Raw genomic sequence first — 16,865 nt, forward strand, 5'->3', positions numbered from 1 at the left:
AATTCTAAACCGAATCTACATCACAAACATACTTCACACAAACTTCAATTGTTCCACTAGTTAAAACACAGAAGTCGATTGAAACAAGCTGGAGACAGTGTGGGATTGGATTTACTCACTCTCCAATTTTGCCAACGTTTATCATATCTGGTTCCGTAATGTGAAGTGGGAAACAGGATAGTCGAAGGGAGACGTAACCGATTCTCAAAAGAAGGCTACGATTGAACCCTACATACCTCCACACTCAAGGCACTAGTACTAGAGAGAGAGAGAGAGAGAAAAGGAAGTCATCGTCATGTCAGAAGAAAAAGAACAACTGAATCCTGTTCTTCCAACATAACAGATGTGCACCAAAGAAAGCCCTGTACGAAGTAAGAGTTGGCTCCCGCTACACAGTTTCTGATATTACGTTTACCTATACAACATGGCACAAACGGGGCCAGAAACGTGAAAATTAAATCGAACAACAAAAGATTTCGCACTCAAAAGTTCCCACCTGATATCCTTCATTCCAGCTGCGTCACACTGCGAGCAGAATCCAAACGACGATGAAATAGTGCTGGGCCTCGTTACAGTTCGGTTGCTATGGTGGTACCATAAACGGAAGAGACTGCTAGACTCCCGTTTCACTGTGGGATACGCGAGCTACGGGACGTGCCACGCAGGAAGTTGCGCCTATTTTACATCATAGCCATGATGCAACTAAAGCGATCAACGCTGTGAGTTGGTACTTTGCGAAGCGACCGAGAAGAGGCTCAGAGGAGCTCCGGCTGTCATCACATGCCCAGCAAAGGGTCTGTGTCGAAACAAACAGAGCTCGTGTCTCCTACCCTCCAAAGCTACACTCGCGCGACGAGTGGCGTGGACCCCGAAGGCACCACACATCTTCAGTCATTAAATCGAGTCTGCGCACTTCGATTTTTCGACAAGGCTCCGACAGGTGGCGCCCTCACTATCGTCTTTTTCACTTCCCCGGCGTTCCCTCCGGCAGGAACAAAAACTCGTGGATGGAGCCCATTTCGGGATTCGGGTGTTCACAAGAGACAATCCTTAATAGGAATAAACAAGTTGGGAGGCAGAGTGACAGGCTTAAGACGATAATCAATTTCCCTTTATGTCTTGCTGTACACTTGCCGAGATTGATTTTTCTGTATCCCTCAGAAGTTCGTCTGGTAGGACTACTGGTGGTTTCATCGGATGGGCACCAACTCTATTGCGCTCGATTTCAGTACGGATGATAATTATGACATGAACCCGCGAATGTCGGGTTTAGTTGATCTTTGTTGAGTTCATGTGCTGCTGTAAGTCAAGAGGTGCACAATCTTGATCCGTATATTGTAGGAATGATCATGATGTGCACGAATAATAGCTATAGCCAATAACGTCATTCTAAATATTAAATAGTTATGTCGTCCTGTCACTCCTGTCGTCATTCAGATATGGTGCCTGAAGCAGCATTTGAAGGCAAGCATTCTTCCACTAGAGCTAGAAGGTGACATCCGCTCCTTTCAAAATTTCAGCATGTCCGAAATGTTGCAAGGTGCGGATATTGCGTCATTAGCTCTGACGACGTTGAAATTGACAAAGAACCCGTGACAAATAAATATCTCTCCTTTCGAAGGTAAACATTAGATGCCTTCTGACCTGGTGCAGAGAAGCCCCTTCAACGTAAACACCAAGAAGATGTAGCCATTGTACACACCGCATAATTCCGTCGCGCTCCATTGATTGTCCAGTCTTCAAACAGCTGCACGCCAACGTCCCTTCGCCTTCGGTCGCTGAAGCAACATCCGATGATGATCCCCAATATCAGTCCGCGAGGTTCGAAACTAACTGTTCTTGGGAATAATTTCCGTTCTACATGCTGTGTCCACGTGATAGAAGAAGTTGTGGGCTAGGGTTTCAAATGGGAAACGGGAAAACAACCTGCTTGGTGACGCACAGTGTGCGGCACTGGAGAAGTCTGGCTTTCAGGTATGGAGCAATAGCGGCATACTTCGATTTTCTCAACGAGACCAAGCAAGTGGCGCCTTCTGGTTATCGTCGAAGGCGCACGGACGCCGGGGATCGAAACGTGCCCGTGGTTCTTCGCCTGTCATTGTTGGGGGCTCACGTTATGGTACTTATGCGAGATGATGATGATGATGACGATGACTGCTGAACACAAATATGAAGGTGATGATGAGAAGGGGACGAGCCTTGTCCTCTAATGTATTTTCTTTGTCGTGGAAATCTGTTGGCGTCCTCCTACGCGACCTTTTACAAATGGCTCGCTGTCAGTCCGCTATCTTTCATGAAACGGACTAAAGTTCATGCTCAGCGACGAACTTACCGTGAACAAGCTGGGAAAATAATTTCCATGAGTTTTATGGCTTTAGGAGATGCGTTTTCCTTGCCATATGTGGCAAGAGGGCAGAACGTTTTGTCGTGTTCGGTCGATTTGTTCTGTTTGCATTGTTGCATCGAGACTCCTCGGTTGCTTATATGCTGTGTGGTAGTTGCTTGGTGAGTTCCGAGCCCATTCTGGGTATGTGGTGTAGTGTTCCTGTCTACGTGGAGAAGCGGTCTTGTTTTCATGGTGGCACCCAGTGCTCCGTAACGAAAAGGTCGGAGTGATGCGTTACTTCTATTTTTCTGTGTCATTGTCTTTCAGGAGAAGGCGCCATTGCTGTGCTGTGGAATGCAGCCGCTACTTTGTCTGTGCTCTGGAAAATTATGGTGGCCGACGGTTGCCTTTGCGCCTATGTAAAAGTAGTCCAATATTTTTCCGTTAGTATATGGAGACGGTAGTTGAAAAGTATCTGTTCTAGCACACGCTCAAAGGTCATATATGAGGCCTTCGTGTCACTACAGGGGTGATCGCCTCAAATTGCATTCTTAAAAGAGAGGTGTGGTGGTGAAAGGGCTAGCAGTTGTCGGCCCCTCAGAGATGGGCAACGTCACGACTGGGGGAAAGTGCGTCCTGGGTCGACTTCTAAGGGAACTGTGCCGACATATGTCTCAAAGCGTCTGAGGAAAACCCAGGAAAAACTCCAGACAGCACAGCCGGCACCCGGGTACCTCCCGGTCTCGACGTGACATGGCCAGCACTCTTAAAACAGAACATCACCACATAACACGGTGAAGGCCAACCATTGCACATAATGATCATTCCTCATTTTTGGAATGCCCGGGACGTACGCCTTTTTGTGACGATTAACGTAATTGCATAACTGTCACAAAAAGGCGTACACCTTCTGTTTTTCACAAATCACGGGGTAGAAGAATGTCATTCAGGATGGTGGTTGACTAGGAGCGTTCTATACGGTGAAGCTCTGTCCTACAAAAACTCGTAACATCGTCCGTTTTCGCCGAGAAACTGGCTTTGCGCAAAGACCCTTCTAGCGTACCTCCCATCCACACTGCACTTCAGTCTCATCGGTTTCATTAATCCTGTACAAGCATCCTTCTCACCCCTCTACCATTTTCTTTCTGGCAATAATCGTGACGTTGGCCACTCGCGTGTGGCCAAGGACGGCAAACCTATTTCTACATTATCCCCCCCTCTCTCTGTTTTAAGAGTGTGGTTGACATGATGGTGGTGCGCTGGCCGCGCTGGTTACATCGGCGTTGCGTTGTCCATACGGACCATGTCTGAAATGGTGTCTTAATAGCGTACGAACGCATTCTAACACGTACCTCAGGGTCCCTCAAGCATGTGCGTATTGCCGAGCCTCTACGCACGCTTTGGTCTGCGATATTATACGTCTTACGTGATATGCACAAAAACGCGATTCAAGGAATGGGCGCTGCCATTAGTGCTGCAACCCCGTGGTAGTCACTGGAACTGTGCATATGTGGACTGCCGTTTGCCGAGTTCCTTCATCTTCCCGTATGTGTTTTCGTTCATTTTCGTGACCGTTCATTTTCACCAGCTCGGGAACCGGTGTAGGAGAGATATCGCCCCATGTAGAAAAAGATATTCTCACGTGAACAACTGTGCATATCGCACGCGCAAGCAAGCAATCTTCTTTGTCGAACGTTCATAAGCTGCTCAGATATTTACCGGATGGCTAGTTATATCACTTATATGGAATGTTACGTTATCGGAAGTCGTACTCATTAAAGACGGCGGCCACCAATATTCATCCCATTGGTAAAAGCGATTTTGGCAGTCCATACCTGTTGTGTCGTCGCTGGGAACGAGATTAAGAAGAATAGAATACGGAGACTGGTGGTTTGAGAGTAACGCGACAACGTCTATGGGCACATGCTACGCGTGCGAAAGTGTGCACCAGTGTTGTCGACGGACGACTTCAGGCGCACGGCATAAGCACTACCAGACGGCACTCTAGGGATCTAAAGGAATAGAAAGAACACAAGAGAAAATAATAATACGTGACGGGAGCGAAAAACACCGAATAATCCCCCGCGGAGTAATTTTTATTCCCTGAAAAATTAATTACCCTCCCGGGCGTAGTGTAACCTTTATACTTCAGAAAAGAAGAGTAAGCGTAGCGCTCTTGAGGAGTGATCTCAGTGTCTGCAATTTTAGTCACATAAAACTTCGTTTTTTTGTTTTGTTTTTTTGCATTACAGCACATATGAATGAGTCGCCAACAACCATGCTTGCTAGCGTGTGTGTGATATCACGTCGCACGAACACTTTTCTTCCTTAAGCCAAAACTGCTCGCGATGGAGTATAAAGTCGGCTTATTGAATTCAATATTCAATTCAATAAGTCGATAAGTAACGTGGAAGACAACCGTTCTCGGTATCGAGTCTCGTGGAAAGTAAGCCCAAGCGCAATATACGAAGACCATCTGAGTAATCACGAGACGTGCCGCAATCCCTTTTTGCTTATCCTCTCGCTATTCCCAGAGTGCCCAAAGCAATCACTTGGACGATGAACCAACGGCGCGCGACACTCGATATTCATCACAAAAGCTGCTGTGGCCACAAAAGGAAGAGGCCTCACTCGTTCCAGAAAGGAACGTTTCTCCTCTTGCGGGGTAAAGTGGCGTTTAATGATATTCAGACCAAGGCCCACGCATCTCAAAGGAGAGCTATTGTATTTCCCATACTCCCCATGCTACTATATATCCGGCACGACCTCAGACATTCTGCTCACAGTCTGCAGCCATTCGGGCGACCTCTCTGGTATGCAATCACACATCAGACGAAAAGAAAAAGAAGAAAAAAAAAAAAAAGAGAAAAGAAAGGAAACTTCGTACACTGCGCAAAGAATAGTAATTCATTTTGCCAGTGCACTCTTAAAATCGTATTTTATAAGAGCTGTTGGATAAGAAATGGTTCGCACTGCCAATATGCACCGTACCACAGCACGCTTTCGCGTCAGTTAGGTGTGTCTGCATGCATACAGTCAACGTACCAGCGTCCTCTTTTGATTAGTAGTACTTCTGAGCGCATTATGCATGCGTTTCCGTTCAGGTGCAGTCATTGCATGTTTATCAGACGTGGTACACTAGGGAGTGATGTTTGGAACAAAGAAGCCACGTGTGCGGGTCGTGTTATGCAAATCCGTGTGATGTGCTACTGTGGGTAATATCAAGTCCCTTCACCACCTCTCTACAATGCACCCCCACAAACACTGCATGCACGCATGTGCTGCAGTGAATGCTGAATGCTTTTGTAGCAGCGCAGACGAAGATTGGCACGTGGCTCGTGCCGCGCCCATTCCTCGGCCATCTTTCGGTCCACAATAAACCAGTTCGTACAGCGCACTGCTTGAGAGTGTAGTCGTGTTCCTTGACGCTCTCCTACAAACTGGTGACCTGGACGGGACTTTCTTTCTCTCTTTCTTTCTTTCTTTCTTTATTTTTTTTTTTTTTGAATTTGCGAACATTACGAAGCAGAATGTGTTCATGTGAGATTGTCACTTTGGAGCACTCATGAGAAAGAACTATTCCAGTCATTACTTCGTTACGTATTGATGTTTGAAGTGTCATTCGTGTTTATTTTTCTACCGCATACGGTAGATGTCACCAGCAATTCGCCCACATCATGAATCTAATCTAAATAAATGTGTTATTGTCTTCCATTCGCTCACGTTTCAATCCCGAGTCATCGAATCTTTACCCAATTTATATGTTTGTGCATAAAGAAGGATTACCTATCGCTTCTATATATTAGCGTGCAATTTTACATGGAACATGTTAATCTTTCACTTGACGTGGCCTTTATGGAAAGGCGACCTGCCTACCAGAAAGGCCTCACGTTGCTACACACGTAAAAAAAAAAAAAACGAAGAAAAAGAAAGGAAACGAAAGCTAAACGCACACGCACAGCACACAACACATCATAACAACGCAAAATGTCTTGTGCAGTGCAGTGTTCACATCTTGTTGGCTATCCCTATAATCTTCAGTTGGTCATCGCTTTTTCTTTCTTGTTTGTTGTATTTCTTTCTTGACTGTGCTGTCTGGGATTTCTCTTGGGTTTTCCTCAGACGCTGTCAGACATATGACGGCATAGTTCCCTCATACGTCAGGCCAGGACGCACACTCTCCCAGAGCGTCAGTCGGGACGTTGCCCACCTCTGTGAGGCCGACAACGGCGCCGCCACCACCTTTCCTGTGTGGGAATTATACTCATATACGTTAGATGACTCCTATGAGGTCGCACTCCCTCACGAGGCCCAGTATAGTGTTCTCTGTGTCTTCCGTTGTATCCACACACTGATGCCGTGGGGGGTAATAAGTGATTCCAGTAGAAGTGCTGAATAGCTCAAGTTATTTATTTATTTATTTATTATTATTATTTTTTCATGAGGCGTTTTCCCCGATTTTCTGCAATGGAGCAGGATGAGCTCAATATTTTCTTTAACGTCCGCAAGAGCTGCACGATGCATCTTAATTTCGGCACGTGATGTAAACTGCACTGGTTGCGCTGCGTGCCTTGGTCTCGTTCTTGTATGATATTGTGTCTGGTGGACAGCCTGAAGCAGAGTCTCGCGTAAGATTGTGAGGCTTGGCAGCGCAATTTGATGTCATGTGCTTCGTGTACTGTGCCCACGATATTCGACTGACTATAGTTGCCCTTAAAGGGGCTGTCGCATTCGTCCAGGTCGATTCCAAAGCTATAGCGCCGTTTCACCCCTCGTTCATCACCGACAATTACGCCAAAAATGGACACGAAATAGTGTAGTAGTTTCTGTGCAGTTTGATGCAATGCACGGCTCGAGCATGGCGCCGGATGTTGAGCGTATGGCGGAATTCCCTCCCTGGAAATCGGAGAAAACGTCACATGGACAAGTCCAATCAGGCAGCGCCCTTTGGCGACCGGCGAGGTGGGCGTGCGTCTGCAAGTCGCGGAGATCTGTGATCGGCTTGTGGAATGTCGCTTGTGGGTTACCGCAAGACGTGTTCGTGCAGGCAGGAAGGTAACAGCGTGCTCCACGCGACATGGTCGCGTCAGAACCCACACTCATGAGCGAAAATCGACGTATTTACATATCACTTTGCACTTAGTATATTGCGATGCGAACGCGAAACTGACGCGCTCGGAGGCAATATCCTGCTGTGCGCTCTCATTGGTGTGCCTGGCCTACGTCATGATGACGTTGCTATCGCTGGAGCTTCCTTTAGTTTCAGAAGCAATGGGAATCTTTAAAACACGTTTATTTAATATGTAAGCTGCTTTCCGATTATAAATTTGGCTGTGAAGCGGGCCAAACATTACGGTATTGGTCTCACACACATGTTTTCTGGATGCGATAGTCCATTTAAGAATTCGGTTGCTTTAACCCTCTTTAGGGATGTGTTTTTAAAGGTGAGGGGAGGAAGCCGTCCCTATCCTGCTCCCGGGCTAATGAACTTCTATGCAGTTTTTTCGTTTGCGAGCTTAATGCCTTTATCCGTCAAGTAATTATTCACCGAGCCGACTCCTCTTTGCATAACCCGTCGTAGTGTGCAGGGACTCTTGCTTGCTGCCCATATGCAGATGTCGTCTGCATACAAGGATGCTTTAATGCAGGGTGTGGTCTCAGGTAGTGCTGTTGATGGGAGTGCTGCCATGACGAGATTGAAAATTAGTGGGCTTAGCACGCTGCGTTGTGGAAGCCCCCATTCTGTTGTCATGTACTGCCAAAAGGTGTCTTTAAAGAGCTTTAAAGACGTGCTTTAAAGATTTGGTCCGTAAGAATAGCATGGACGGAACGTGCGTCCACAAATGTCCGCTATTGTTAGTGCATCCGGGACCCCGATCTTCAACTTTCACATAGCGATCGTTATCGTTATATTTAAAGTTCGCGCGCTCCAAAACCGCCTTGGTAGGCTTGCGCAAGACCTCGTGGCGAATCATGGGCTGAAGTGATGCATTTAACGTAAGTTCAAGATCGAGCCTCTGGCGCTTTGCTCTGGAACCCTATTTGTTTGGTGTCGAAAAATACTGTGCGTGTTCCGCGTTTTGCTGCCTCATCTACAGGCTGTTTCACCTAACGTGATAAAAAATCGTACTAAAAATCTACCTGTCTGGTCATCATGGGGTCAACGCTGTTTATCTCGGGGGCAGAGTTTTGCCATTGCTTCTGAGCACTTTTTAATCAAATTTTATTCGCAAGAAATCGAATGCTCCCAGTTGAACTTTGAACGAAAGAAGGAAGTCACTGAAAAGATTAGCCTGCTGTAGGACTCGAACCCACATCTTCTGGATTGCCGGTCCAGGGTTCTTCTCAGTGACTTCCTTCTTTCATTGTTCTTAGGCAGTTGAGGCTTGGGTGTTGTGTTGTCCTTTCTTCTGTGTTCCAGCCTCAGAGCATCAATTCCCATGATGAACTTGGAAATTTTCCACGTCAACCTCACGTTTTTTGTTTTAACAGAAAGCGCATGCCGGATTTGCCTCATTCTATTGCAAAATACGTTCACTGCTACAATGGTGGGGTAGCCAGAAAAAAATTGCAAAAACACCGTCGTTTCGAGGGGCGCAAATGGCCGGCTGCGCTCTGATCTCCTAAAGAATCGTTGCGAGGAGGCCATGTACCTGCCCTTTCACTTTCCCTTTTTCAAGCTTCTGCTGATAACTGCAGCATGGTTGGAACACTTGGAACGCAAAGTTATCTGAAAGAAGAGCGGGAAGGAAGCAGGAAGGGGCGGATGACCGTTTTTCTTCCTCTGCATCTTGCATTAACTGGACCAATGGGCTCGGCCGACAATTTGCACGCCTCGAAACGACGGTTTTCGCAATTTTTTTCAACTATCACCAAAGTAGTAGGGAATCTATTTTGCAATGGAATGCGGTAAATCCGACATGCACTGTCTGTTTCTGTAAAAAATCGTGAGATTAACTTGGCAAGTTTCGGAGATCAACTGGAAAATTCCTCGTGATATAAATTTGATAAAAGTGGTCGGAGGTACTGGCAAAGTCATCCCGAGCTAAATAGCGTTGACCCTATAATGTTCAAACAAGTAGATATTTAATACGATTTTTTGTTTACGTTAGGTAAAACACGCTGTATATCTGATATCAGTGTCTAGTAGTGGCTCCGTGGTGTTCGGGTGCTTTCAGGAAACTGTCGTGGTGTCAGGGAGGATGTCATTTTCTTCCGGAAACCAAGAAACTCTTCAATGTGCTAAGCGTTCGAGGTGTTTCGCCATGCATGATAGCTGTGCATGGTTTGCGATGTCGTCGCTTCCAGGTGCTCCTCTCTGTTTCAGTGTCCTAATGGCAATTCTTCCATGGTGAAATTGTTGCCAAAGGGGAACACTTGAGTCGATTGTGGTGCTGGAGGAGGTTTTGTGTATTGGCCTATCGCCAAAACCTTCTGCAAGCTCTTCTTCCCTCTTTCCTTTAGCTAATGCTAGCGATATGTAAAGGTTGGAGCTCTACCTAAGGTTAATCACTGCCCTGGCTACTTCCCATACCCGCACGATCGTGCGTTAGGTGGCGAAGCTTTTATGATGGAAGAGGAAGATCACTCCGAACGGCCGTGGTTCTTGAGTGCTCCTTACGCTATATTTATCTTCTAGTCATTGCTACACGTGTACACTACCACGGAATAGAACGGTACTCCACTCCCCTCGCCTTTTGCGGGGAAGCGATGGCGGGCATATCGGCGGTGAACGTCCAAGGCACTGCCTTAACTCTTGGGATTGCTCCTCCTCATCTTCCACCGCAAGCGCCTTCGAGAAGATCTTGATGATCATACTGATGAACCATCGGACGACGATAATACGGAAATACCCAAGATATGTCAGATATAACACAAGTAACAAACCTCGACTTGGACCCCTGGCTGTTTGAGGTTGTTATAGCTACAAGGGAAATCACCCAACCGGTATCCCCACTGAGAAGGTCAACCCGGATCTTTCGTTCTGGAAAGTTGACCCCGACCGTATCGCACGTGATGTGATGTGCACCACTGAAGATTATAAGATTATTTATCACTGCATCACCAGAGGCGGAAATCTTATCATTACCGTTCACTGAGAAGGAGCTGCGAAAAGTCCTCTTCAGTTAAAGAGCGTAGTTGGTATTCATGTCCTGGCAAGCATTCCGGAGTCTTATCTCAGTCTTACCGCAGGTGCAATTTCGAGAGCGACCTCCTGGAATACTTCCAGCCATTTGGAGTAACTGCGGTGCCGCGAGAAACCGTATACAGAAGAGAAGATGATGGCTCCTCCACACCGTACCAAAAATCGAGTGTCATCCTTACGTTCTTTCCAGGTCAGGCCCTGCACGCAGAGGTCATTTTAGGCTTTGTCACACCCAGTGGCGGAATACGTCCTCTTATATTCAGTGCTTCAAGTGTCAGTAGGAGTTGGGCCACTACGTGAGAGATTGCCGAAGCAATCAAAGGTGTAAGATATGCGCCTCTCGTCGTGAGCCAAAGTGCGCAAACTGCGGTGAGAATCACATGGCTTCGTATGGGACATGCAGATTCGCAAGGACTGCAAGGGTTCAAGCTCGCAAGATTTTGCACGATGTTTCATACCCAAAGCAAGCCGCCCTCTCGAATCCGAGCTACGTAAACAGCAGTCAAACAGCTCACCAAAGGCCTCACCTTTCCACCAAGTAATCTTCCCCTTGCCAAGCTGTTCCGAAGAAATCGAAGACTAAAAAGACCTAAAAAGTCCTTCGCTGCAGTGATTGCTACTAGAAAGGCCGCCTCTACGACTTCGGCACCTGGTCTACTGGAAACTCCACCCGTCGTGCCACAGGAAGGGCATGTAGGAGCAGCATGAGGCAACCCAATCGTACTTTGCATGGACGAGAGTGCACCAAAGTCCGGGTAGGAACATGTTTATTCCGTCATGGCTAGGCCACGACTGCACGGTCAGCTGTTCTATCAGCTGGGGCACAGCTGATGCGCATGGTGCGTGCTCTTTGTCGATGCGTCATCCACTACATTCCTCCCCTCAAGACGGAACGTAGCGGGACGGATGTCTCCGGTCTCTTTTGGGATAGCGTGCCGGTGGTAGTGTGGGAAGGTCGCCGTGCTCTTGTGTAGGTGAGGCTGGTGCCAATGACGTCTCTGGCTCCGGCCAGGCAAGGGTCTGTGACGGTTCGGAGCTATCGGCTGTCAGGCGAGTCTTCAAGTGGTCGCCATGAACTCTGCCTCGCCCGCCACCAGCGAATTGGACCTCGTAGATGACAGTGCCCACTTTACCGGTTATGGATCCCTTAACCCAGTGTCGCCTGTCCATCGGATCAGCTCCTCATGGGAAGACAAATCAGAACGGCTATTGACCTCTTGCGACCCGCCTTAGACACACACCGCCTACATGCTGCGACCAGGCAGAAACGGAATTACGACCGGAGTGCGCAGGACAGACTTTTTGAGGTTGGCCAACCAGTTTGGGCTGCTGATCCGATGGACAGGCGACACTGGGTTAAGGGATCCATAACCGGTAAAGTGGGCACGGTCATCTACGGGTCCAATTCGCTGTGGCCGGCGACGCAGAGTTCATGCCGACCACTTGAAGACTCGCCTGACAGCCGACAGCTCAGAACCGTCACAGACCCCTCCCTGGCCGGAGCCAGAGACGTCATTTGCACCAGCCCCACCTACACAAGAGCACAGCGACCCTCCCAGACCACCACCGGCGCGCTATCACAAAAGAGACCGGAGACATCCGTCCCGCTACGTTCCGTCTTGAGGGGAGGAATGTAGTGGATGACGCATCGACAAGGAGCACGCGCCATGCGCATCAGCTGTGCCCCAGCTGATAGAACAGCTGACCGTGCAGTCGTGGCCTAGCCATGACGGAATAAACATGTTCCTACCCGGACTTTGGTAAGGTCTTGCCCCCCCCCCCTCTACTACCCCCATCCTAGTCGCCTTCCGCTCAATCCTTAAACTGATATCAGCAGCAACTCAGCTGCCCGAGGTACAAGCGTTGCCGACCTTGGAGCCTCTTTTAAGCAGCTTCCAAGAAACATCTAGACCACTTAACAGTGGTGGATACTACGCGTAGGTATTCCAGGACTAGTATATTTCAGTGGAACTGCAATTGCCTGCAAAATAAGTTAGGCGACTTTAGCAATTTCGTTTTCCTACACCGATTTTCTATCCTTGCTCTTAGCGAGGCCAGGACACCGCTTTCCGGCTCTCAAATTATGTCACATACCGCTCTGAAAACCCCACACGACCAAGTACAGCAATGCTGTGTATAAGGGAGGGCATCCCAAGTACGCTGCTTAGAGCATCATCAGATGACCACTTCGAATACGTGGTGTGCAATGTCCGGCTACACGCCCTCTGCATCACTGTAGCTATCGTTCACATAGCTCCTTCGGTACGCATCGCCGAACAGGAGATATGATTTTTTTCTGCTTCTTCCTGATTCTTTCATCGTGTGTGGTGATTTCAACTCCCACGGCAATGTGTGGGGCAGTCAGCACGATGATGCACGAGCACGTCTTCTTCAACCGAGACCATCTCAGCATCTTAGAATCGTCGCTGGCCCACCTGGATAACTGCCTTTTCACGCCCGAGCAGTCTGAGCTGTTTGTCTTTTCGTATCTTTATCTATCCTGGTGTCTTTTGTCCACTTTCTGTTTCGCCTCTTTGTTAGAACAGGAATCCTGCCCTAGCAAAGCGATTCAGTCTGGGGCAATGGTAACAGTAGTAGGGTGGGTTGCTCCACAGTTGACGCATAGAGGCTCTCTTGTTTGACAATCATTATTCTCGTGGCTGCTGCCACAACTTGCACAAATTTGTTTCCTGTTGCAGCATGTCGATACGTGACTATACCGACAGCACTTCTTACATTGTAGTTGTCTTGGCTGGAACTGATATACGTGCATGCTCTCCCGCTGGAAGGTGATTTGCTGTGGAGGCTTTTTGTCTAGAAACGGAGTCCTAACGGCCTCTGCATTTTTCCTGGTGCGGTGCGCTTCTATAGTATACCGCTGAAACCGTGAATCGCTTCTTCTGAGTTCTGAGCGTCGTCGAGAGAGGGGTCGATGTCTCTTAGCACTCGAAAGCAGAAGGTTGAAGGTCGAGGTTCATAAAGGCATGTACTAGTATTGGACATACGTTCGTCAGTTTTATCAGGGTAATCTTGTCTGCAGGGATGGTGACAGTAAACTATGATATTCGGCGAATGTCATTTATCCTTCCAGAAAGTTATCAAGTAAGATACTCCAACAACTTTAATTTGTTTATCTTTGTGATAAACTGCATCCCGGTGGACAGGCGCGAAGATAGCCGCTGTTCCTTCTCACGAATTTACCCTTTTCTTTCCGTTTGCATTCGGCGGGGTCGCTTCTTTACCTCAGTGGATTCATGTTCGTCTTCATATGTTTCGTTGGCACTGTTGTGCAGATCATCATATGTAGCTGACTCTTCACACTGTTCTTATTCACGCTTATTTCTTCAATGGTACATTTGCTATCGCTAGAATCTGAATCGCTTACCGTTTCGCCACTTGACATGTCATCGTCGTTTCCGAATGCCATGCTGTCCCAGTATTCAGGAGAAGTTTCCACACTTACTGTAACTGGCCCGTGAAGCGCTGCTTCGAAGGGCCAAGGGATTAGGTGCCGTAACTGCCAGTTCAAGAGGTAGCTATACGATGGAAGTTGCCGGTAATCTTAACCTAACCTTGAGGTTGGCCGTAAGAAACTCAAAGGAATTTGATAGGCACAAAAAAAACGAAGAAAGAAATTCTGCCATTCTTTCACGGAACGCCGAAACTGAAAAGGGCGTATCACGTACAAATATGAGCTCAAACCTCCTAATGTTTTCCCTTTCTTTCGCAAATAAACATTTCAAACTTCCATGCCCGTCTGTGTAGGTTGACATTTGTTTTCTGACTTTCTCTATTAATTTCTCCTGGAAATGGCTTAGAGAGTTTATCACTTGATGAGCTGTTGGTGGTTAGATTCATAGCCAATTGCTGCCCGCGGCTCCCGTATTCCAGGCATATAAATTCCTCCAAACAAAAACCGATACATGATGATCGTGGATTATGGATGATCCTAGGCCGCGGCATAGCAAGGAAAATATTTCGGCAGGGGTTCTCTGGGGACTTCACAGGGGAAAGGGGGATTTCCCCATTTCCCTCTCCCAAATGAACTACCAAAGGTACCATTTCGTAGGGTTGAACCCCTAGAACCCCCTCCTCCTCCCCTGGCTACGCCAGTGATCCCAGGATTCCATCTGTCGCGGAAATACGCGGAAGAGCTGGATGGTCAATTTGGTCCCGGGAAAACAGGGATTTGGCATTTCGCAACGGAAATCCGAAGAGTTTATTTTTTGGGTGGTGAAAGACGTGCGTTTTCTTTCTCCTTGCGGAAGAATATAGTGCTATACGGACTTCGCTATGAGGCCATCTCCTGGATACAATTTCTGGCGGATCGTGGCAACCAATCGTAATTTCGCAGGACAACGACGACATATTCTCCCAATAAGCGCAAAACCCTTCTACAGAACTTCTCCGGGAGATCCTCGTTAAACAAACTCGTGTGCTCCGTCAAATCGCGATAATCCGTGCTTGAAGTCCCACTTTTCGAGTCTGCTGGCTTAATCGAGCGGAGTATCAACAAATTAACAATTTTGTTCCGCCGCCAACGCCAGCGCCTCAAGGAGGAAAATGTAGCCGGGTTGTTCTAGCTCTACATTAACAATGTCGCATTGTAGACACGTTGCGATTCGATGGAAATTATGAGGACACGGGAGCGCAGCATTTTCCTGCTTCGTTGGGAAAGGGATGCGTGTCACTTCGGGGCGCAAGTAACTGGGTATAGAGGGTATAGAGGAAGCCTGAAAAGATGCAATCTGAGTCACGTTTTGTTGCAAGGAACGTCCATGTATCGTTTCGAGCGGTGAGTTGCGACTATTACGCCGACGTGGGGCAGTATGTTTGTCATGGAATTTTCAAAATTTTCACACGGAATTCGCTTCTTCTTCTTCTTCTTTTTTTTTTTTTTCGCAGGAAGTTATGACCTGTGATGATGACACTTGGGAGTTGCGGCACCCTACGACATTACGTGTGAGGTGGGATGAAATTTATGGAGCACGTACAGAGCGTCCTTGATGGAAGTCCGTGCCGGTACACATTTGCGTCACATCGCCATCCAAACGAATTGAGTTCCTTTTGGTAGCAACGCTTTTGATCGCTTTGTTCGTGACGCATAGTTCCGAATGAAAGCAGAGAGGTGTCCTGCGAGACCCAGGAAAATCATGATGACGACGACGACGATGATGATGTTTATGATAGGAACGAGAGAAAAATTAGGACGTGAGTATCCGCGAAATTCTCAGTGAGTGCGCGTCATGTAATCTTTCTCAAATGCTCAGAACTTGTGAACAGAGTCATTTTTTGTCGTTTTGATATTCCTATCAATCTACCTACCGAAGGAAAAAATGCGGCTCTCCTCTTATACCCTGTCGACAGATGAAGTTTCACTGTGAGATAGAAAACGACTTTTTTTATTTTTTCGTGAGAGGACTATCCTAGAATGGCTCAGCGTTGCTGACTCAATAATTGGATAGGGGTCGTGTTAATACCCTCAGTAAAAGCGATGTCTGGGTACCTTATTTCTTCTATTGCTTGTTTGAGCAAATTTATTGAATATCTGTCAACACTATTTACAATTAACACATTTCTTCTTCGCAGAGCGTACTGCGGCGTGTCCGCTGCCCAAAGTATCGCCTCGAACATATAAATAAATATTTATGCGTGTCGTCGGCCGAGCTGCAGAGACGTCGGGAAGTTTTCATCACTGGAGCGGCATCCAACCAGAGCTGATGAATTAAAGATGGTTTGGATCGCAGGAGGGAAGGAGACGTATGAAGCATAGAACTGGGTCAGTCTTATTGATAGTGTACGAAAGCCACATGTTGCCACCCTGGTGGTGGGGATGAAAAGGCAATAGGGCAGAATGAGAGTGAGTGGAGGTGATGAGACCGACGTGTCATTCTCTTTGTGCAGTGTCTGTAAACATTAATCGGGATAATATTGTAATGACTGTGGTAATTGTAGACGGAGTAAAAACTAGCTGGTAGAGAATACTACTATACACCAGTGGGTAGCAATGCTATAAACGTTTCAGGTAGACGTTGGCCCCATCGGCAGGAACCCCCAAAAGCATTTTTAAAAACACTCCTGCGTCGAGAGGCATGTCGATGACCTCCCCCTCAGCAAGTTTAGCTCGCAGTTACGAAATGTCCCCTGATAATGGTCCGACCAACAGCAACATGATGGCAGCAACGTCAACTATTATGATTCATAATTTAATTAAATCATGATTAGGAAGCAAGCGAGCTAGTGATACTGATGCATGTTGAAAACCACGAGACATGAGACATTAAAAATGGATATGCAACACACAAGGTCTTTGTGGACAATGACTTTTTGTGTTGTATGTCCTTTTTTCGTGTCCCTAGTATCGGGGTTTTCAATATGCACCATAATCTCATT

General features: G+C 47.3%; 1 protein-coding gene and 1 long non-coding RNA gene across 3 annotated transcripts in view; both read right to left on the reverse strand.

The window, feature by feature from the left end:
- The window catches only part of LOC135378244 (protein O-mannosyl-transferase Tmtc3-like), a 171,210-nt gene extending 169,267 nt beyond the window's left edge, over positions 1-1,943 (reverse strand). Inside the window, exon 1 of one of the 2 annotated variants that reach the window (XM_064611212.1) lies at positions 1,703-1,943. The gene's annotated coding sequence lies outside the window, so the exon portion shown is untranslated. Of the gene's footprint in view, positions 1-496; positions 835-1,702 lie in introns of those variants that run through there. The other variant, XM_064611211.1, reaches the window with a different exon arrangement.
- Positions 1,944-10,358: 8,415 nt separating this feature from the next.
- LOC135398926 (uncharacterized) lies at positions 10,359-11,046 on the reverse strand. The gene is made up of 2 exons (XR_010424150.1): positions 11,000-11,046; positions 10,359-10,670 (listed from the first exon to the last, which is right to left on the reverse strand). It is a non-coding gene; the product is annotated as an uncharacterized LOC135398926 (long non-coding RNA).
- Positions 11,047-16,865: the final 5,819 nt, after the last annotated feature.

This window comes from Ornithodoros turicata, chromosome 1 (genome assembly GCF_037126465.1).
Source record: "Ornithodoros turicata isolate Travis chromosome 1, ASM3712646v1, whole genome shotgun sequence".
NCBI classification, from domain to species: domain Eukaryota; kingdom Metazoa; phylum Arthropoda; class Arachnida; order Ixodida; family Argasidae; genus Ornithodoros; species Ornithodoros turicata.